The sequence below is a fragment of the Crinia signifera genome, chromosome 4 (assembly GCF_055691185.1).
Source record: "Crinia signifera chromosome 4, ASM5569118v1, whole genome shotgun sequence".
Taxonomy (NCBI): Eukaryota; Metazoa; Chordata; class Amphibia; order Anura; family Myobatrachidae; genus Crinia; species Crinia signifera.
In genome coordinates this window covers 244918238-244941893 of record NC_139220.1, presented here as the reverse complement: position 1 = coordinate 244941893, position 23656 = coordinate 244918238, and the positions used below count along the sequence as shown (strand labels likewise).

At 48.1% G+C, this 23656-nt stretch overlaps 1 long non-coding RNA gene across 3 annotated transcripts in view; it reads left to right on the top strand.

The window, feature by feature from the left end:
- The window catches only part of LOC146075213 (uncharacterized), an 81229-nt gene that overhangs the window by 21957 nt on the left and 35616 nt on the right, over positions 1-23656 (top strand). Inside the window, exon 4 of one of the 3 annotated variants that reach the window (XR_014473526.1) lies at positions 12563-12626. The exons of the other annotated variants lie outside the window; for them this stretch is intronic. This is a non-coding gene — a long non-coding RNA (uncharacterized LOC146075213). Of the gene's footprint in view, positions 1-12562; positions 12627-23656 lie in introns of those variants that run through there. 3 annotated transcript variants of the gene reach the window in all.

Genomic DNA, 23656 nt, shown 5'->3' with positions numbered 1-23656 from the left:
TTCCCTGGGGAGATGTGAGAGTTAGAACAGGAACAGAGGAAAATGTGGGAGGAAGAACAAGGGGAGACGCAAGAGGAGGTAAAGGGGGAGACTTAAAAGGAGGAGTAACAGGTAGAGACGTGAGAGGAGGAACTGAGACACTTCAGATGAGGAGCAGGGAGAGATGAGAGAGGAGAAGGAACAGGGGGAGGCCTGAGAGGAGGAGATGAACAGGGGGAGACATGAGAGTAACAGGGGGAGACGTGAGAGGATAGGAGAGGAACAGGGGAAGACGTGAGAGGGTAACAGGGGGAGACATAAAAGGGTTAGACATGAGAGAGGAACAGGGGGAGACATGACAGAAGAAGGAACACGAAAGAGACATGAGAGAAGGAACAGGGGGAGAGGTGAAAGGAGGAGGAACAGGGGGTGACGTGAAAGGAGGAGGATCAGGGGTAGAGGTGAAAGGAGGAACGGGGAGACGTGAGAGGAGGAGATGTGAGAGTAATAGGGGGAGATGTGAGAGGAGGAGAGGAACGGGGAGATGTGGGAGGAGGAGAGGAACTGGGGGAGACTTGAGAGGAGGAGAGAAACATGGAGATGAAAGAGGGAGAGAAACAGGGGGAGATGTGAGAGAAGGAGAGGACAGGAGGTGATGTGAGAGGAGAGAGGACAGGGGGAGATGTAAAGGCCCTAATAAGATTTATCTGACCTGTAAATTGGATCTGATTTCCCTTGAACTTCCCTGGCAGCTTTGCAGGAGGCCTACATAAATGTGACACTTGATGTGCCATTTTTTACATCCACTTTGCGTCAGATAAATCACATGTGATTTATCTGACGCACAGTGTCATGTGGTTTACAAAGCCACACGGCCTAGCTGCCCTGAGCCATCAGCGGGAGTCCCTGATCCTAAGCTATCCCTGCAAGTCCACGTCCCCTGTGCCAGGAGACCTGGAGCCGGTTTCTATTTTATTATTTTATTTAATAATATATTAATAACCCCATCACCCTGCCCCATGTTCCTCCTTTTCCTACCCCATCACCCTGTCTTCTTCTGCCCCAAAGCCACCCCTTCTCCTGCTGTCCCATCTCACTGCTCTCCCTGGTTTCCTCTCCCCCATGATGCTGCCTCTCTCCCTAAATCCCTCTCTCCCCTCCAGGCTGCCGCCACTCCCTCTCCCCAGCTCCCCGTTGGCTCACATTCCCAGTAATCTCCCAGGTTAGTGCCATAAATGCCTCCATCACCATGGATAGCGGGGAGCCAGGAATCAAAGCTCTGCGCTGCCGCCCCACAGTCCCCCCACTTCCTGGCTGCCCCTCTCCCAGCTGCCTGCGCTGCACTCCGGGGCTGCACTCCCCCCAGGTGTCCGCTCTCCCCTGACCCCCGCCCTTCCACTCCCCGGTACCTGGCTGCAGTGATCCAGCCCGCTGACCAGCTGAGGAAGAGCGGAACCTGCTTCACTGTGCAGCGGCTTCTAACCTCCAGGAGGGGAGGGGAGTGTTTCTCATGCATCGCTGCCCGCGCTGCCACTGACTTACAGCCACTGTCAGTGCGAACACGTTTTCGGTCATCACGATGACCTTTCTCAAGGTGATGACCGAAAACGCGTTCGGAGGACTTTGGTGTTGATTTTAGACTGAACTGGATCTGGTTTTGACTACAGATTGGAGCCGACATCGGGTGACGGATTCCGGGCCATCATCCTTTGTTTACATGCGCTTTTGAGAGCTGTTCATTCAGTCTCTCTATCCGATCTGGTGGTATTGCACCATATGCCCCTTTTCTATTTTCTTTTGGGATTTCAACTGGATCGAGTGAAAGCTCTGATTTGGAATTGAGACCTGGTTTTTCTCCCGATCCAATATAAGCAGTCGATTTAGGAGAAGAGGAGACGTTACCATATAAAAAGTAACGTAGGACCATACACTATCATTTATGCATGTCAGTTTGTGGAGAAGAGGACTGTTCCAGCATACATAGGAACGTTGTTTAAAATCTTATATAGGCGCCAGTGGAGGGAATTTCCTATTTCTGTTTTTTTGCAAGTAGTGACCCATATTCACATTACACAGCACGTAGTGACCCATATTCACATTACACAGCACGTAGTGACCAATATTCGCACATAGTGACCCATATTCACATTACACAGCACGTAGTGACCCATATTCACATTACACAGCACGTAGTAGCCCATAGTCACATTACACAGTGCATAGTGACCCATAGTCACATTACACAGCACGTAGTGACCCATAGTCACATTACACAGCACGTAGTGACCAATATTCGCACATAGTGACCCATATTCCCATTACACTGCACGTAGTGACCCATATTCACATTACACAGCACGTAGTGACCCATAGTCACATTACACAGTGCATAGTGACTCATAGTCAAATTACACAAGACGTAGTGACCCATAGTCACATTACACAGCACATATTGACCCATACTTACATTACACAGCACGTAGTGACCCATATTCCCATTACACAGCACATATTGACCCATATTGACATTACACTGCACGTAGTGACCTATATTTACAGTACACTGCACGTAGTGACCCATATTCACATTACACAGCATGTAGTGACTAATATTCAGATTAAACTGCATGTAGTGACCCATATTCACATTACACTGCATGTAGTGACCCAGGGTTCGCAAAAGCGCGCTATAGCGTGTATTTTATCCCAAAACAGTCCCCGGGGACTCAGTTTTTAAAACTAAAGGGGTCCCCGAGGACATGCTGTGCAGATTCTGTACCTGTGAGCCGCCGCCGTGAGCCATTGCGAGCCAATCACTGCAGCGGCCGCCAGGACTCAATCATTGAACAGTGGCCGCCTGGCAGCCAATCACTGTAGATTTTACAGGTTGCTGCCGCTGCGCACCCTAAAGCCGCGTGCCCTGCATTTTGAGAGCAGGTTACCATGTCAGAGTCACTATGTGTCCCCCGGGCCGCCCCCCGCCATGTAAGTCCAATCCGCTGCTGAGAGCGGGGGGGGGGACGGGACATGACAGGATGGGATGCGCTCTCAGCAGAGTAGGTGTCGGTGAGCGGGCTGTCAGGGTGGCGGGGGACTGGATGTGGCTAAGACAACTCAGAGCAGCGTGTCAGCTATTCCAGCCACATCCAGTCCCCTGCCATGATGACAGCCCGCTCATCTACTCTGCTGAGCAGCATGTCGGCTTTTCCAGCCCTTGGGCAACGACCCCCCCTCTCCCTCTCCGTGGCAAAAAGCAAAAAATGCCCCCCACCCTCCACTGTGGCAATGGACCTAGAATGCCAACCCCTCCCCCCCCGCCTCATGGCAACCAGCATAAAACACCCTCACCCCTGTGGCAACCTGCATAAAATGCCCCCCAGCATGTAACCCCTGCAAGGAGCATATAACCCCTAGCAACAGGCATGTAGGTAAGCGGCACTTATGTGCTATAATATATACTTATAACAGTGTGTACTATAATGTGTACTGGGCATATCGGTGTGCACTATAATGTGTACTGGGCATAACGGTGTGTTCTATAATGTGTACTGGGCATATCGGTGTATGCTATAATGTGTACTGGGCATAACGGTGTGTGCTATAATGTGTACTGGGCATATCGGTGTGTACTATAATGTGTACTGGGCATAACGGTGTGTGCTATAATGTGTACTGGGCATAACGGTGTGTGTTATAATGTGTACTGGGCATTACGGTGTTTGCTGTAATGTGTACTGGGCATAACGGTGTGTACTATAATGTGTACTGGGCATAACGGTGTGTGCTATAATGTGTACTGGGCATATCGGTGTGTACTATAATGTGTACTGGGCATAACGGTGTATGCTGTAATGTGTACTGGGCATAACGGTGTGTACTATAATGTGTACTGGGCATAACGGTATGTGCTATAATGTGTACTGGGCATAACGGTGTGTGCTATAATGTGTACTGGGCATATCGTGTGTACTATAATGTGCCCCCTTTCGGAAACCGTCTTGCTGCAGCCGGAGCCCAGGAGCATGTACCATTTACCAGCTCCCCCCTAGGCCGGCTCTGCTGCTGGAGAGGATCTGGGGCACACTAGCAAAGCACCGCTGGAGGAGTTGCTTGCGGCCGCGCATACGCAGCAGCCCTCCCGCGGCCATCTTTGATCAGGGCAAAACGCTGTGGTCGCAGATAAGCTGTCCGTGGCCCAGACAGGGGGAGAGCAGCCGGTTCTGGGGTCTTAAGGACCGGTCAACCGGGAAACGGCCAATCCGCCCCTGTGTGCGTGTGTGTGTGGCGTGGCTGAGTTTCCAGCTTCACAATGGTGAAGAAATTGAACTGCATGGTGTGCAGCACCAAGTTTATCCCTGCCTCACAGTCTCAGGTTACCTGTGAACCGTGTATGTCTCCACAACCCAGTGGGGCTACCCCTCCCAGTGGGGTGTCACAGGGAGATCATGGGCCAGCAGCATTAAAACGCTGTTAGATTCAGTCTCATCCCAGCTTGCTGCTAATACACAGCAGACTCAGAGGGGACTTAGCCATCCTGTCAGCTAGGGTGGACATTATCACCCCTTTTCCCAGCCAGTCTAGCCAGCCTCAGAAAAGGCCCTTGTCGGCTGTGGCCCCCGATACAGATGAGGATGATATCCTTGATGAGGGGGAGGAGTTGCAGGATCAGGAGCCTGTACAGGAACAGGCACCAGTCCATGGCCCTGAACCTCTAATCAGAGCCATTAGGGAGGTCTTAGAGCACCTTCTGGAGGAGGTCATGGAGGGTGACTCTTTCTTTATGACACAGAAAAAACAATCTGTGTGTTTTCCGGAGCAGGCGGAATTAGAGGGTGTTTTTAAAAACGCCTGGAAGAACCCTGAGAGGAGGTTCCAGCTTACGAAGAGGTTTGCAAATGCATATCCTTTTGAACCTGCAGGTAGAAAATTATGGGAGGAGCCTCCCGTTGTGGACTCCTCCGTTTCACGCCTTTCTAAAAAGGTATTGCTCCCGGTCCCGGGTGTCTCCACCCTTAAGGACGGGGCTGACAGGAGACTGGACACCACACTCAAGTCTATGTATATGGCTAGTGGGGCCTCACAACGTCCTGTACTGGCCTGTTGTTGAATGGCTAAGGCTATTCACACTTGGTCCGCCCAAATCCAGGAGGGTATGCTGGGGGACATGTCGGTGGCGCAGATAGGTGAAAAGCTGCGTCACATTCAGGACACGGCTAAGGTCCTATGCGAGGCCCAGAAAGAATTGGGGGCCATTAATGCCCGCAACTCTGCCATGGCTGTCTCAGCCCGAAGGGCCCTGTGGCTGCGACAGTGGGTAGTGGACGTGGACTCCAAATGTAGTGTTGAGAGTATGCCCTTCTCGAGGGAAAGACTTTTTGGGAGTGAGCTGGATGAGTGGATTTCCAAAGCTACAGCTGGTAAGTCCACTTTCCTTCCATCAGCCCCTCCTGCACCAAAGCGTCCATTTACCTCTCCTACCCAGCAGTCCTTTTGCGGGACTCGGTTTCGCTCCAGGGCCAGAGGTGCATCCAATGCCAACAGAGGCGGAAGAGGTAAGTTCAGGAAGCCTAACCCCTCTGGCACACAGGACCGGGCTGCCACTGCAGCTGCCTCCAAGCCTTCAGCATGACGGGGTCTCCCCACCGTTGGGGGTCATCCGTCGCACTTCAGCCAGGTGTGGGATGCCTCGTGCCTAGATTCCTGGGCAAGGAGTCTTATTTCACAGGGCTACAAGCTGGAGTTCGACAGAACCCCTCCCAGAAGGTTCTTCAAGTCGGCCTTCCCCGCATCGGCAGAGGACCAGATTCTCCTGCAAAGGGCCATCCAGGGACTGCTCCAGTCCAAAGTAATTCTGCCGGTTCCGCTACAGGAGCAGGGGCAGGGTTACTATTCGAACCTCTTCCTGGTGCCCAAGCCAGATGGGTCAGTGATGCCCATTCTGAACCTGAAAGCTTTGAACCCGTACCTACGGGTGTTCAAATTCCGAATGGAGTCCCTCCATTCAGTCATTGCCAGTCTCAAGCCAGGGGAGTTCCTGGCTTCTATAGACGTCAAGGACGCCTATCTGCACGTCCCCATTTGGCCCCCAAACCAAATGTTTTTGCGGTTTGTGCTGGGAAGGGAACATTATCAGTTCCAGGCATTGCCTTTTGGCCTGTCCACGGCTCCGCGCATCTTCACGAAGATTATGGCGGAGATGACGTCCCTTTTCCGGCAGCATCGAGTGAATGTGATTCCGTACCTTGACGACCTGCTAATCAAGGCGGGGTCGGCAGGGGCCTTGTGCAGTGCTATCCAACTGACCAGGAGGATTCTCTCGGACCACGGGTGGATTTTGAACCTAAAGAAATCATCCCTGGTCCCAAGTCAAAGGATGCTGTTCCTTGGCATGATCCTGGACACAGCGGAGCAGAAGGTATTCCTTCCACTGGAGAAGGTGGCTGCAATCCAGCAGTTGGTGGTAGAAGTGTTGGCGGGCCCACATGTGTCGGTTCACCTCTGCTTACGGCTGTTGGGCAAGATGGTGGCCTCATTCGAGGCCATACAGTACGCCAGATTCCACACAAGGACATTCCAGCTGGATATCCTGACAAAGTGGTCGGGGTGTCCCCGCCAGATGCGCAGAATAATAACACTCTCTGCACAAACAAGACTGTCGCTCCAATGGTGGCTAGATTCGACAAATCTACTGGCCGGCCGTTGCTTTCAGATCCAGGATTGGCTTCTGTTGACCACGGATGCCAGCCAGAGAGGATGGGGAGCGGTGGTTTAAGGAGTCCATCTTCAGGGCAGATGGTCCCAGTTGGAAGCCAAGTTGCATATCAACAGGCTGGAATTGAAGGCGGTTTACTATGCCCTGCTGAAGGCTGCTCCAATGCTCCAGGGCAGGGCTGTGCAGGTGCAGTCCGACAATGCGACCACGGTCGCCTACATAAACCGTCAGGGAGGAACAAGGAGCATGCCGTGCATGAGAGAAGCTGCCAGGATCATCTCTTGGGTGGAACAAAACGTTCTGGAGTTGTCCGCCATATTCATACCGGGAGTGGACAACTGGGAGGCGGATTTTCTCAGCCGCCACGACCTCCATCCAGGGGAATGGGAATTGCATCAAGAGGAGTTCAATGCCATTGTAGATCTGTGGGGGCCCCCACAGATAGATCTCATGGCCTCTCGAAGGAACCACAAGGTCAACAGGTACTGCTCTCGGACACGGGATCCTTGTGCAAAAGCAGTGGATGCCCTAACTTGGCCTTGGAAATACCGGCTGGTATATCTCTTTCCCCCGCTTCCGCTGCTGGCGAAGGTGTTAAAAAGAATCAGAAACCAAAGAGCAGAGGCAATACTGGTGGCACCGGATTGGCCTCGGCGAGCCTGGTACGGGGATCTTCAGGCCATGCTGGTGGAAGACCCTTGACGTCTGCCTCTCAGGGAAGAGCTTCTTCTTCAAGGGCCGTTCGGCTACCAGGACTTACCTCGGCTTCGTTTAACGGCCTGGAGGTTGAGAGGCAGATCCTGAGACACAAGGGTTTGGATTCCTTGGTCATATCAACCATGACCCAAGCCAGGAAACCAGTGACGGCCTCCCACTATCATCACATTTGGAGAAGATATGTGGGCTGGTGTGAGGAAAAGGACCTACCACCTGCGGTGTTTAAACTGGGCAATTTCTTGCGGTTTCTTCAAGCAGGTTTGGACTTGGGGCTTCGGCTGGGGTCCTTAAAGGTCCAGGTATCGGCCTTGTCGGTATTTTTTCAGAGAAAACTGGCATCCTTACCTGAGGTCCAGACTTTTCTTCAAGGGGTGCTAAGAATTCAACCCCCTTTTGTGCCGCCCACTGCGCCATGGGACTTGGATGTAGTTTTATCCTTTTTACAATCGTGCTGGTTTGAACCTTTGGAGCAGGCCGATTTACGGTATCTTACGTGGAAGACTGTGGTCCTGCTGGCCTTGGCTTCGGCCAGAAGGGTGTTCGAACATGGAGCCCTTTCTTGCAAGAGCCCTTACTTGGTTTTTCATGGCGACAGGGCGGAGTTGAGGACTAGGCCGCATTTATTGCCTAAGGTTGTGTCGGCCTTCCACCTTAACCAATTGTGGTCCCGTCCAGTTTGGCTCATCCAGAGATTCCTGCCTCTCTGGATGTTGTTCAGACCCTGAGGGTCTATGTTAGGCGAACCTCTAGGTTCCGGAAGACGGATGGTCTGTTTGTGCTCTATGATGCACAGAAGAAGGGTGCTCCAGCATCAAAACAGACAATTGCCCGTTGGATACGTACCACTATCCAACATGCCTATGGGATGGCTGGATTGACGATTCCATCCTCATTGAAGGCGCATTCGACAAGGTCTGTAGGGACTTCCTGGGCGGCTGCTCGAGGAGTCTCGGCCTTACAGCTTTGCAGAGCTGCTACTTGGTCGGAGCAGCATATGTTTGTAAAGTTCTACAAACTTGATGCCCTGGCCAGGGAGGATTCCCAGTTTGGGCAAGCGGTGTTACAGCAGTCTCCGCACGTTCCCGCCCGTTTTGGTGGCTTTGGGACCTCCCCATAGTATTGAACCCCAGTATCCCATGGGACGTTAGAGAAAATAGGATTTTAAATACCTACCGGTAAATCCTTTTCTCGTAGTCCATATGGGATACTGGGCGCCCGCCTCAGTGCGGATTTTTCTGCTGCAGGTAGTTAACTTGCCTTATTGAACGGATGACGTTCTTGTACTGGCTTGTTGCCTTGTAGAACGAGTGACGTTCCTGTATTGGCTTGTTGCCATATATATATATATATATCCTTCAAAAAAGCAGGCGTCACTCCGGGGCTTTAGGTGAAGCAATCAGGTGAAGTTTATTACTTCCACGGTCTACGCCGTTTCGGGTATTTAACCCTTCGTCAGGACCATAGGAAATCACAACAAAATAGTGTAACACTATTATAGTGTTACACTATTTTGTTGTGATTTCCTATGGTCCTGACGAAGGGTTAAATACCCGAAACGGCGTAGACCGTGGAAGTAATAAACTTCACCTGATTGCTTCACCTAAAGCCCCGGAGTGACGCCTGCTTTTTTGAAGGAAATATTTGTGGACACCATACCACTAGGAAGGCACCCGGGCAGCAGCATTGTATGATAAGAGCGGGGAGTGCCGGACACCCACACAATATATATATATATATATATATATATATATATATATTTATTTAAATATATAAAGTATGTTGTTTCACCATAGGGTGTTATTATAGGTTTTTCTTCACCCATTTTGTTATTTTTGTTACGGTGTGCTGGTATGAATCTCACCACATTTACTTGCTTACTCCTCATATACTTTGCTCTCCTTTGGCGCAGTTTTTCATTAACTGACTAGTGGAGGGGGAGATAGAGGGAGGAGCCAGTACACCCACACTGAAAGATCTTATGTGCCTGTCTCTCCTGCGGAGGATCTCTATCCCCATAGTATTGAACCCCAGTATCCCATATGGGCTACGAGAAAAGGATTTACCGGTTGGTATTTAAAATCCTATTTTTTTTTACTTCACAAGCCATGATGTAGTTTATTTTGTGTTATCACAGCAAAACAATCCAACTATTTATACAACCACAAATGAACAACAGCATAGTAAATTATCACTATACAAAATGTTACAATTACAAACAGTGGTCCACACATTTTGGTAACAAATTTTGATACTTATATGTTAGTTGGGCGCCCACTATAGTTAGTACACTCATACCCCCACTATCCCGAAGCGTGACTAGGGGATGCGGAAAACTAAGCAAATAGCTTAGTGGGTGCCCAACTAACAAATAAGTACCCAAATTTCTTAGTAAAGTGTATGTTATTGTAGCAAAGGTCATAGACATAACACCTATAAAACATTAGTTTAAAAAAAAATTATATGTCTGGCAACACATGTTATGTGGAAATTTTATTTTTTGCTGCTGTAGTTTTTTTTTTGCTGTCTTTGTTTACCTCAATATGGCATTTGGATAAATGTAACATGACACTTATAACATTGATGCTTTACAATTATCAATTTACTTTAAACCAAAATAGAAGCCAAAAGTTAGTAATAATTACTGGCTGACAACAACAATTTACACATAAATTTAAATCTGACATTATTAGTAGAGCATCAAGTTATGTTACCGTATATACTCGAGTATAAGTCGACCTGAATATAAGCCGAGGCACCTAATTTTACAACAAAAAACTGGGAAAACTTATTGACTCAAGTGGAACCCTCACTCGAGTATAAGCCGAGGGGGGTCTTTTTCAGCATAAAAAATGTTCTGAAAAAGTAGGCTTATGCTCGAGTATATATGGAGTATGAACATTACAGAGACCCCAAATATTGAACTAAAAAGGTTTGGATAGAGCAATTATTTAATGTTGACACCTTTTTGTTGGTTGCTATAGATTACAGGCCAAAGAACATCACCACATAACATTAACTACTTAACCTTCACAAATAACACATTATAAATAAGGTAAATGTGGTTAACAGATGTAAATTTCAAATATTATTTAAACTTAATACATTGCACTAATATGCAGAAAAGATTCTGGTCAAAAAAGCAAATTGCACCCGTGTAAATGCTTTGCATATACAATTCATGTTCAACACTGTTGAATACACTTGTAAAAAAAATTAGAGATGAAAGGGCACCATTCAACATAGGATATTGTAGTTGAATGTAAAGGTCATTCAGCATTGCAGAGATACTATTTGATTGTATAAATGTTTCGTATATTTGTGCATGTGCCATAAAGCATATATTAGAAGTTACACCAATATCTTGAGCGTGGCTGTCTGGAGGGCACAATAACATTGCTGGGGAGCAGGATCATCTGCATAACATTTACCAATGGATGTGGACAAACATCACAATCCAACCATTGCATGCAAAAAGTTATACCTTCAAACATTAAACATCGATGGATGATAACTCCATATACTGGTAAATTAATTGCCCCCCCACCCCCCCCACCCCTCCAAAAAAAAAAAAAAAAAACCTAGAATAAATGTGTAGGGAATAGAGTTGTGTTGTGTCAAAAGACACTTATCCTTCTAGCGCAGGGCTGGGCAACACCGGCCCTCCAGATGTTAATGAACTACACATCCCAGGATGCTTTGCATTAGTTTTGCTATGTGGTCATGCTAAAACTGATGCAAGGCATGCTGGGATGTGTAGTTCATCAACATCTGGAGGGCCGGTGTTGCCCAGCCCTGTTCTAGCGCTATAGCAAAAAGGTATACGGTAGTTTAGTTAATGAATTTAATTAGATCATTGTAAATATACATTTTTCGTAATTATAATTTTTTTTGAGGCTCTAATTTGTATATAGAATCCTCTATGTAGCCCCTCTGCAAGTGTTCAGTGGGATTGGCTGTCGCAAATTTTATTCAAAGAAAAAAGAAAAACAACAGCAAAAGATTATTAAATTTGTTTCATGATTGTATAAATACAGGTAATTGTTAATAATAATAATAATAATAATAATAATAATAATAATTTGAAAATGGGTATTTGCTTGCTTTTGAACACAACTTGAACCAGATGTGATCCTTAAATAGATTTTTAATAAAAGCAAAATAGACAAAAATACATATACTGTATACTAGGGTGGAGTGAAAAAAATTAAATTGAGATATTCAAAATCAGCTAGTGTATAAAAGTTGTGACTTGACCTGAATAAGAAACGTGCAAAAGCATTTTGATCTGAGTCAACATTTACTGTTCTGGCAAGAGACCTAAAGTGTCACTTTTTAGGTGAAAATAATGAAACATATGAAGAAGCTCCGATCTAGTTAAAATTATGTCAGGATGTCTTATGCGGGGTACACACCAGGACGACCCGCTCACAATGCACATCGTGAACGGGTCATCAGTGTTGACCCGCTCACGATGACGCTCGGGGCATGACCCACTCACGATGTGCACCATGAGCGGGTCCGATCCGATGGCGACCCGCACCCTGGAGTATGGTCATTTCCAGATCCTACCTGCTGCAGGTAGGATCTGAATAACGATCGACCGCAGGATCGGTATCGGTCCACACCAGGACAGAAAAGGACCCAACCACCACACAATCTACATCCAATGGGTCGGAATTGGATTTAGATTGATGGGATCGGACCCTTGTCGTCCTCGTGTGTACCCAGCATTAGAGTGGTTCATTAATATACTTTAGCATAGTAAAAAGCGTATGAGCTTGTCCTAGTGCAAAGTTACTGATAACTGACCTGTTTTCATGGTCACAATTTTGAATATTGTGTGTTTTTACCCCAAAGTGTTTTTTTTTTTTGGGGGGGGGGGGGGGGAGATGCTCTGTAATTGAAGTGACCGACAAAAAAACTTGGGGCAAAAAATCAGGGTGAATCCCTTTTGTTTGCCCTTAATAGAATAGTGCACCTCTGTGTCTTCTAATGTCCAACTCTATACTGAATGCTGCAGTAAGTAGGAAAAAGGATACTTGCCTCAGCAGTTCCATGCCTAGCTTTTGGTGGTTCAACCATCATTCCTCATTTAATGTTACAGCCCTCGTTCTTGGCGATGTTCTAACCATTGTTCGGCATTTGATGTTCCAGCCATCATTCCTGTTGATGTTCTGATCATTGTTCTGTGTTTGATGTTCCAGCCATCATTCCTGGCGATGTTCTATCCATCGCTCAAGTCATTGATGTTCTAACCATCAATCCAGTCATCGATGTTCTAACCATCGATACAGTCATCAATGTTCTAACCATCGATCCAGTCATCGATGTTCTAACCATCGATACAGTCATCAATGTTCCAACCATCGTTCCAGACATCTATGTTGTATCCATCGTTCCTGTCATCGATGTTCTAACCATCGTTCCTCTCATTGATGTTCCAACCATTGTTCCAGTCATCAATGTTATAACCCTCGTTCCTGTCATCGATGTTCTAATCATCAATCCAAGTCATCAGTATTCCCAGGCAACCCCAAGTAATGTACTTTGCCCTCAGTGTGGTTATCGGCTCATATCACTTATAAACTTCATCAGTGTGCTACACTGCATCTTTATCATCTTCTTTGTCATAGTCATTGTGCACCATTCCTGTTGCCGTGCATATGTTAATCTCTGCCAGTTGCCAAGTATAATCTTCCTTGTTATCATCTGTTTAAATAAAACTGATTGTACTTCTACTCCTGCCTGCTTCCTGCTCATCCTTTTTCTGGGTGCACTACGGTACAATTTATGTACAAGGGTCTAATCAAGCCTCCTCGATTCATTCATCGGTCCGAGCCTACGCCTGAGGCCTTCGTCAAATTGACTCAGACCCTAGGCATGACAGCAAGAGTATTACAGGTCTACTGAGAAGCTGGAACTGCCAATGAGACCACTATTCAACCAGGGATGGTTTGTTGACAGTTCATCATGTCAACATATCTATGAAGACATAATGAATGTCAACATGGTCACTGTCAACAAGTCATACCACACCCATATGCTATGCAAGAATTTGACACAGCAACTTTCAAGCCATAATTCTAAAATCAGATATATTGGGTGAGATTTAATAGGATGAGAGATTCAAAAAGTGAGAGATTTGGTAAGAAATCTCCAGTTTTTTTAAAGCGGAAATCATTTACACGGCAAAACCAGTTTGATTTTGCAGTGTAAATGATTGCCACTTTAAAAAAAACTGGAGATTTCTTACCAAATCTCTCACTTTCTGAATCTCTCGCCCTATTAAATCTCACCCATTGTATGCATTGAAAATAATAACAAAGGGGTCGATCCTATAACGTGCGGATGATTTGCGAGTGCGAATCATCACGGCACCGGGTGCACTTTACGGAGGGCTGAATTTCTATAAAAGTGCTCACACCTCCATAAGGGTGTGAGCACTTTTAAGTGAATTTGGCCCTGTGAAGGGTGCAAGATAGACTTAATTTGGGTGCCGTTTTCAGCGTTTAACTCGGCAACTCACACCCTTTGGCAATAATAGGATTGACCCCATATTCTACTGGATATGCTATTGAAAGTTATAAATTCTATCAGTGGTGTCCAGCAGTACATACAGTATGTGCCAATAACTGTTTTAATTACTAGGATTGATCAGCAATAGTTTATTTCCTTTTTATGTGCTTACTGACCCAATATAACAGTCTAATAATAGTGGACATCAAACAAAGTGGTTTGTATAAAACTGAACTAAAAACACAACATAAAAAAACTGTTAGGAGTGGGGTAACCTCGCCAGCCCTACCTCCGTTGTACTCAGATGGAGTTGACGTGTGTGTGCAGGGTGCTAGGCTTCACCAATAATAGCCGCGTTCGTGGGAGCCCGTTAGTCAGGCTCCCACCTCGATGCCACCTGGTCTTATGTTAAGGACAACACACACGCCAAGGCCAGTGATGAACAAGGGGAACCTCTAACTGACACCTACTGGCGAGGGTACCAAGTGAGCTCCTGAAACAGTGACCCTGGGGGGCCTGGTGTGGAATAGTGTGCTGATGAGACCACACCACAGGTGTAACAATACACATAAGATGACTCACTAAGCAAGCATGTAACAATACACCAAAGATGACTCAAAACGCTGGAATGTAACAATACACAAAAGATGACTCAATAAGCAAGACTGTAACAATACACATAAGATCACCCACGCAATGTTGATACAAAAGATGGGGATGTAAACTTAGCTTAGAGCTGAACTGCTGCGGACAAGACAGAGAACAGCCGAAGGGATGCACCACGCTGGATAAGGAATCCCACAAGGACCAACAGGAGCTCCAGGGACCGGGAACACTCAGGACGCTGGGTCTGAACTATAACCGGCGTCTGAGTGTCCCGGCATCAGGGTTTAAATAGTACATCTTCCATGGGAGGATGAGGCTGCGTTGAGCGCTTCCTCTTCCGCCCGGCCGCCTGGCGTCCCCCGTCGCCTAGGCAACCGGGGCGGGCGCTGAGGAAGTGGCCGGGCGTGAGACTCCCGGCCGCTCGTGACGTCAGACGGGGGGCGTGCGTCGCTGACGCGACCACGTCCCCTGACGCGGCGATGTCCCCTGACGCGGCGACGTCCTGGCTGCGTCGTCACAGCCGGGACACACCGCGGAGAACCCCCTGCGTCAGCGCTGGAGCTGACTGCAGGGGTAATAACAGTCACAGCCGGGATCGACCGCGGAGAACCCCCTGCGTCAGCGCTGGAGCTGACTGCAGGGGTCATAACAGTACCCCCCCCCCTTGAGGAGGGCTCACCGAACCCTTACCCCCAGGTTTAAACGGACATTTCTTAAAGAATTCTGCCCTAAGTCTGGGAGCATGTAGAAGTCTATCAGGGACCCAGGATCTCTCTTCATCCCCATAACCTTGCCAATGAACAAGAAATTTAAGTTGACCCCGGACGAATTTGGAATCAAGGATCTGTTCTACCAAGAATTCCTTGTGACCCCTGATAATAACCGGTCTCCTGGACTGTCTCTGCTGAAAAAGAGTGGGAACCGGCTTAAAAAGTGAACAATGGAAAACATTATTGATTTTCAATGATCGGGGTAGTTGCAACTGGAAGGCTACCGGGTTAACCTGTTTGGTGATGAGGAAAGGTCCAATAAATCTGGGACCCAATTTATGACTTTTCTGGCGTAATTTAATAAATCGGGTTGAGAGAAAGACTTTCTGGCCAACCCTGAATGAGCAGGGTCTCCTGTTCCTATCATAAAAAATTTTGGAACGGGCAGAGGAAAGATTCAAGGCAAGACGCACCTTCTTCCAAGAGTCTCTAAGGAGGGAAACTGCCGAGGAGATTGAGTGCGTGGACTTAACGGGAACGTCAAAGTAATTGCATTTGGGATGAAAACCAACGTTACAGAAAAACGGTGAAGTCTTGGTTGACACGTGATAGGCATTATTATAAGAAAATTCAGCTAATGGAACCAAGTCTGCCCAATCGGTCTGACACTTCGCAACAAAGCAGCGTAAATATTGTTCCAAGGCCTGATTAACCCTTTCGGTTTGTCCATTCGACTGAGGGTGGTATCCGGAGGACAAGCTGAGCTGAATACCCAGGTTGGAGCAAAACGACCTCCAAAAGCTGGCGACAAACTGGGGTCCCCTGTCCGAGATAATATCTCTGGGAAGACCATGAAGTCTGAAAATATGAGTAATGAAAAGTTGAGCTAATTCTTGGGCCGAGGGAAGTTTGCGCAAAGGTATAAAATGAGCCATTTTACTAAAACGATAGACCGTAACCCAAATGGTGGAAAAATGAGAAGACAAAGGAAGGTCGACAATGAAATCCATAGAAATATGGGACCAGGGTCTTTCTGGAATGGATAAAGGTAGAAGTTGGCCAATGGGTGCAACTCTGGGTGATTTCTGTCGAGCGCATACAGGACAGGCAGAGACAAAACGGGTGACGTCCTGTTTAATGGTGGGCCACCAGACCACTGTGGACAGACTTTCGAGAGTTTTGGTCATGCCTGGATGCCCAGCCAATTTAGTGGAATGGAAATCTTTGAGGACTAAACCTCGCAGAGTCTTGGGGACAAAGAGTCGATCCTGAGGAGTCGACCGAGGTGCAGAGGACTGGGAAGCTGTCATGAACCTGACTTGGTTCAGTCAGTTTCTGAGGTTTCTATGCCTGTTTGCTCCTAGCTGCTGCTGTTGCAGCTGCCCTGCATTCCCAGTGATTAAGTCTCCAGCGAACTTCCCTGAGTTCTGCAGCCTGATCCCTGACCCACACACACCTGTGCAGTAATCAGGTGTGTCTGTCTTTCCCCAGTGTTGATTAGTGCTGCGGCTGGCAGCCAATCACAGAAAGGCAAGGGGGATATAACTCAGGCCCTGGGCCTTCATTCCTTGCCTTGAACAACTGTTTTACCTGTTACAGAGTTCTCCTGTGTTCAGAGGAAGTTCCCAAGGCTCTAGGATATCCAGGTTTACCTGTGTCCTTGTCTCCAGCGTTTCTTCAGCTATTGTTATTGTTTTACCTGGTTCATTCCATCTCCAGAAGACCCCTGCGATATCATCCCTGCAGTCGAGTATCAGGTGTTTTGCCGAGCACCTCTCTGGCTCTTAAGCCAGCTATCACCATCAGAGACTTACACCATCTTGTCCTGATCTGTCGACAGATACTGTCTACACCACAGTCGACACTCAGCTTCTGTCGTCCTCCATTGACTAACAACATCCGTGTCATCCCGGACATCCATCAGTTGCTGCTTCTAAGTATTGTCGCAGGCTTATCTGTTGTCAACATCCCGTGTCAACTGTTTACCACAAGTGCCCCCAGAGACTTTGTTATTCTCTCCTGGTCATCGACATTGTATACCAACGACTCCCAGGTCGTCACCTCTGGCTTCCAGGCCATCCTGCAGCTTCCAGGCTGCCAACTGTCATCACCGGCTCTCAAGCCGTCTCAAAAGACATTCTCTCATACCTTCTGTGTCCTCACTCCCAGCCTGCATCCAGAGGACCAGGGCAGGGGGCCGCGACCTGCCTGTCAGACGCAGCTAAGCCCAAAGTTCCTTGCGGGACTCCCTGGTGAACACCGCTGGCAGGTTAGACTCCGCGCCCCTGTTCCTGGTCTCCGCCAACACTCTGGTTTGCTGTGCTCCTGTCCCTTGGTGCATGTCAATCGTCCAACCCCCTGTATTCTGCTACACAGCGCCCTCCACTGGTCCACCACGGTCACAGCCGGGAACACAACAAACCCCCGAGTTGCTGACAGATTGTTCAAGGCCGATGGACTCGGCTCAAGACCCCAGTGTGGGACCAGCGGTCATCCAAAATGTTACCGCTCGGATAGAGACTCAAGAAGCCACTCAGCTGCGAGTGATAAAATATCTTCAAGAGGTATCCAGTCGATTGGATACAATGCAGCAGTCATTGTTAACTCATGTGTCGACTGTCCAAAATTTTTTACCACCCGCTTCCCATTCCAGTCTCCAATTGCCGGTACCAAGCAAATACGACGGTGATTCCAAAACCTGCAGGGGATTCATTAATCAGTGTCAAATTCAATTTGAACTGTTACCTCACAACTTCCCCACAGCTAGAATAAAGATTGCATATATTGTCTCATTGCTTTCCGGATCAGCCCTCGAGTGGGTATCACCACTGTGGGAGAAGTCTGACCCTCTCCTTGCAGACTATGACAAATTTATCGAGACTTTTCGCCGTATTTTTGACAGACCAGGTCGCTCAGCCTCTGCTTCCACAGATATTCTTCAGGTCAAACAAGGATCTCGGCCCATGGGGCAATATGTGGTCCACTTTCAGACTTTGGCATCCGAGTTACTGTGGAACAATGAAGCCTTGACAGCTGCGTTCTGGTTAGGAGTATCAGATCGCATCAAGGATGAGCTGGCAACCCGGGATCTTCCAGATCGTTTGGAAGACCTTATCTCCCAATGTGTCAAGATTGATTTACGTCTCCGTGAGAGAGGTCTTGAAAAACAAAAGAAGTTAATTCCCAGAGAGATTCCTGAATCACGTTCTGTGTCTCCTGACCGTGAAGAACCCATGCAAATTGGTAGATCACGCCTGACTCCTGTCGAACGTGCCCGCAGGCAGCGCAATAGATTGTGTATATATTGTGCTGCTTCCAATCATTTCATTGATGCCTGTCCTGAGCGTTCAGGAGGACGCCAAGGCCTGACCTGCAATGGAGAAGTCAGGTTGGGTCAACTTGTGAAATCTCCTCACGATAATGACTTTGTCCTTTCAGTGTCCCTCGAGACTCCAGCCGGACCCATACCCAGTTCTGCCCTAGCAGATTCTGGGTCAGGTGGAAACTTCATCTCTTATGACCTTGTCTCCAAGCTGAAAATTCCTCTGGTACCCATATCTCCGCCTATCTCTGTTACAGCGATGGATGGCAGCAAGATTTCCGGCAGTGAGGTTCGTTTCCGTACTGAACCTGTCCTCCTAAAAATTGGTACTTTGCATCAAGAATTAATAAAATTCTTTGTGATTCCCAAAGCATCCTATGACATTGTGCTGGGGCTTCCATGGCTCCGACTCCATAACCCTAGTATCAACTGGTCCACTTTACAGTTGAAGCATTGGAGTCCGTATTGTCATCAGCATTGTACTATTCCGGCGCTGCCAACCTGTTCCACGCATGTCGCACCATTTCCTGGTCAGCTTGACACCTACAGAGACCATATAGATGCGCAGCCTGTCGATACCTTGCCACCTCATTGGGAGAGGGATTGTTCCATCAATTTGCTCTCAAGGGAAAATCCTCCGAAAGGCTGTATCTACCCGGTATCAGTCCCTAAGAATCAGGTCCTGCCATCTTGCAATAGAAAGACTCTTCAAAAGAGATTCGTCCAACCTTCTAATTCTCCTGCTGGTATTGGGGTTTGTTCTGAGAAGAAAAAAGGTTGTCTCCGACCTTGTATTGATCCCAGAGACATCGAAACCCATCGTCCTCCAGTAAAAGAGGTTATGTGTCAGCTCAGACAAAACAAGCTCTATGATAAAATCTTGTACCGTCCTGACCCTCAGAGTATAAAGACATTTGTGCCCCCTGAATTCCGTTCAAGACTGTTGTCAGGGGCTCATAAATCTTCGTTCTCCGGGCATCCCGGTGCCCAAAACACCCTTGAGATTCTGCAACGCTCCGATGGATGTCCACAGATTAGAGAAGACATCAAAGAACGTGTGGCATCCTGTCCAGAGTGTATACAGCATGAAATTCCTTTCCAGGGAGATCCTATCCTCCACGACCATGTTTTTCTCCAAGATGATACTCCGATAAATTCAGTTTCCATCGATGATGGATGGTCCACCTGTTCCGAAAATGGAGACTGAGAAAAACTGTGGGAAACTCAGTTGAGAGTTCTTAGCTCTCCTACCAAGTTCATTGGGGTGTTCGGAGTCCACCCCTAAAGGAGGGGGTACTGTCATGAACCTGACTTGGTTCAGTCAGTTTCTGAGGTTTCTATGCCTGTTTGCTCCTAGCTGCTGCTGTTGCAGCTGCCCTGCATTCCCAGTGATTAAGTCTCCAGCGAACTTCCCTGAGTTCTGCAGCCTGATCCCTGACCCACACACACCTGTGCAGTAATCAGGTGTGTCTGTCTTTCCCCAGTGTTGATTAGTGCTGCGGCTGGCAGCCAATCACAGAAAGGCAAGGGGGATATAACTCAGGCCCTGGGCCTTCATTCCTTGCCTTGAACAACTGTTTTACCTGTTACAGAGTTCTCCTGTGTTCAGAGGAAGTTCCCAAGGCTCTAGGATATCCAGGTTTACCTGTGTCCTTGTCTCCAGCGTTTCTTCAGCTATTGTTATTGTTTTACCTGGTTCATTCCATCTCCAGAAGACCCCTGCGATATCATCCCTGCAGTCGAGTATCAGGTGTTTTGCCGAGCACCTCTCTGGCTCTTAAGCCAGCTATCACCATCAGAGACTTACACCATCTTGTCCTGATCTGTCGACAGATACTGTCTACACCACAGTCGACACTCAGCTTCTGTCGTCCTCCATTGACTAACAACATCCGTGTCATCCCGGACATCCATCAGTTGCTGCTTCTAAGTATTGTCGCAGGCTTATCTGTTGTCAACATCCCGTGTCAACTGTTTACCACAAGTGCCCCCAGAGACTTTGTTATTCTCTCCTGGTCATCGACATTGTATACCAACGACTCCCAGGTCGTCACCTCTGGCTTCCAGGCCATCCTGCAGCTTCCAGGCTGCCAACTGTCATCACCGGCTCTCAAGCCGTCTCAAAAGACATTCTCTCATACCTTCTGTGTCCTCACTCCCAGCCTGCATCCAGAGGACCAGGGCAGGGGGCCGCGACCTGCCTGTCAGACGCAGCTAAGCCCAAAGTTCCTTGCGGGACTCCCTGGTGAACACCGCTGGCAGGTTAGACTCCGCGCCCCTGTTCCTGGTCTCCGCCAACACTCTGGTTTGCTGTGCTCCTGTCCCTTGGTGCATGTCAATCGTCCAACCCCCTGTATTCTGCTACACAGCGCCCTCCACTGGTCCACCACGGTCACAGCCGGGAACACAACAAACCCCCGAGTTGCTGACAGAAGCAAGGACACGGGTAGCCAAATCTTGGGTTACCCCAGCCAAGATAATGGCAGACGGGACAATGGTTTCCTCCATCAATTCTGAGTCCTGAGAAGACTGGAAACTCCGGGAAAGCGCATCGGCGGGTCTAAAGGTGATATTAAATCGAAATCTGGTAAAGAAAAGAGCCCATCTGGCTTGACGTGGGTTGAGACGTTTGGCCGATTGGATATAAGCCAAATTTTTGTGATCAGTAATAACGGTGATCATGTGTTCTGCTCCCTCAAGCCATTGACGCCATTCCTCAAAGGCCCATTTTATGGCAAGAAGCTCTCTATTACCTACATCGTAATTCTTCTCAGCGGGGGAAAATTTACGTGAAAAATAGGCACAGGGATGCAGTTTATTATCCGGACTGTGAGTCTGGGACAGCACGGCTCCAGCCCCGACATCGGAGGCGTCAACCTCCACTAAGAATGGCACCCTGGGGTCAGGATGGTGAAGAATGGGGGCAGAACAAAAAGCTTTCTTCAACCGTTCAAAGGACTCGATGGCCTGTGGGGACCAGTTTTGTGGATCTGCTCCTTTGCGAGTGAGTTCCACAATAGGAGCCACGATATCTGAAAAGGAACGAATAAATTTGCGATAGTAGTTAGAGAAACCAAGGAACCTCTGAACAGCCTTGAGGTTGGTGGGGCGAGCCCATGACAGGATGGCTTGAACCTTCTTAGGCTCCATGGAAAACCCTCTGGGAGTAATGATATAGCCCAGGAAGGAAACTTGAGAAACTTCGAACTCACATTTTTCTAACTTAGCGTAAAGATGGTTTTCGCAAAGTTTCTGGAGGACCATGCAGACATGCTGTCTATGTTCGGTCAGGGTTTTGGAAAAAATCAAGATATCGTCCAGATAGACAACAGCAAAAACTCCTAAAAACGGCCGGAGCACCTCGTTAATGAAATCTTGGAAGACGGCAGGAGCATTGGCCAGTCCGAAAGGCATCACCAGATATTCGTAGTGGCCAGTGTGTGTGTTGAAGGCCGTCTTCCACTCGTCCCCCTGCCTGATTCTTATGAGGTTGTATGCTCCTCTCAAATCGATCTTAGAAAAAACAACGGCCTCCCGAATCTGATCAAATAACACAGAAATGAGGGGTAAAGGGTAAGAATTCTTTATGGTGATCTGATTCAAGGCACGATAATCGATACAGGGGCGTAAGGAACCATCCTTCTTTTCAACAAAAAAAACCCCTGCCCCTACAGGGGATTTAGACGGACGGATAAAGCCTTTTTCTAGGCTTTCTTGGATATAATTCTCCATAGCGCGGGACTCCGGAGCGGAGAGAGCATACAAACGCCCTTTGGGTAATCTGGCATTGGGGACGAGATCAATGGTACAATCAAACGGCCGATGAGGAGGCAGTGTTTCTGCTTCTTTCTTAGAAAAAACGTCAAAAAAACTATGATACGGTGAGGGTAAAGAAGACAAAACAGGAGACACCGCCCGAAGAGGGAGAGAGAGACAAGTGTCAGAACATGCTGATCCCCATCGGGTGATCTCTCCTGTGTCCCAGTTAACATTAGGATTGTGCTTCCTAAGCCAAGGTAGGCCCAAGACAAGTGGTGCAAATGGACAATGAAAAACAAAAAAAGAGATCTCCTCGGAATGCAAGGCCCCTATAGACAACCTGAGGGAAGGAGTGCGGAACGAGATGCTGCCATTGGATAGCGGTAGGCCATCTAAACCACACACCGACAGGGACCCCTCTAGGGGAATAGGTTTGAATCCTAAGGATTCGACCAATGTGGCGTCCATAAAATTGCCAGCTGCGCCACAATCCAAAAAGGCAGACACCTCCAGGGACTGCTTCCCAAAGGAGATGATGGTCTTGATATAGATGGACTCAATGGGGGAAAAACAGGTAAGGCCTAAGTAAACCCCCCCGAGGTTACCTAGGCCCTGTCTTTTCCCGCCTTAAGCGGACAGACCAATGCGCGGTGACCGGACCCACCACAATAAAGACACAATCCCTTCGGTCTTCTCCGATTCTTTTCGGAAGCAGAAAGGCGAGTGGCCCCTAGCTGCATGGGTTCCTCCCCTGAGTGGTCAGAAGACTCAACCGGAGGGGATGAGGGAAAGACCCCAGAGTCTCTTTCTCTCTGACGTTCCCGAAAACGTCGATCCACCTTGATGGCTAACTGCATTATCTCGTCTAAGGACGTGGGAGATGGATAGTGTACCAGAGCGTCTTTGAGACCATCGGACAAGCCAATTCTAAATTGACTGCGCAAGGCTGGGTCATTCCAGCCAGAATCGATGGCCCACCTCCTGAACTGCGTACAATATCCCTCTGCCGTGCCTTGCCCCTGACGAAGGGCTCGGAGATTGGCCTCTGCTGAGGCAGACCTATCGGGATCATCGTATAACAAACCCATGGCCGAAAAAAAAAAACTGACAGAGGAGAGGGCCTCATCCCCTGTCGGGAGTCCGAATGCCCAGGTCTGGGGATCCCCCTGAAGGAGAGAAATAATTATCCCTACCCGCTGAATCTCTGAACCTGAGGACATGGGACGTAGTTTGAAATATAGTTTACAGGCTTCTCTAAAATTATAGAAAAGGGAACGGTTTCCAGAAAAACGATCTGGGAGATCGAGTTTGGGCTCTGGGCGTCTAGACGCAGAT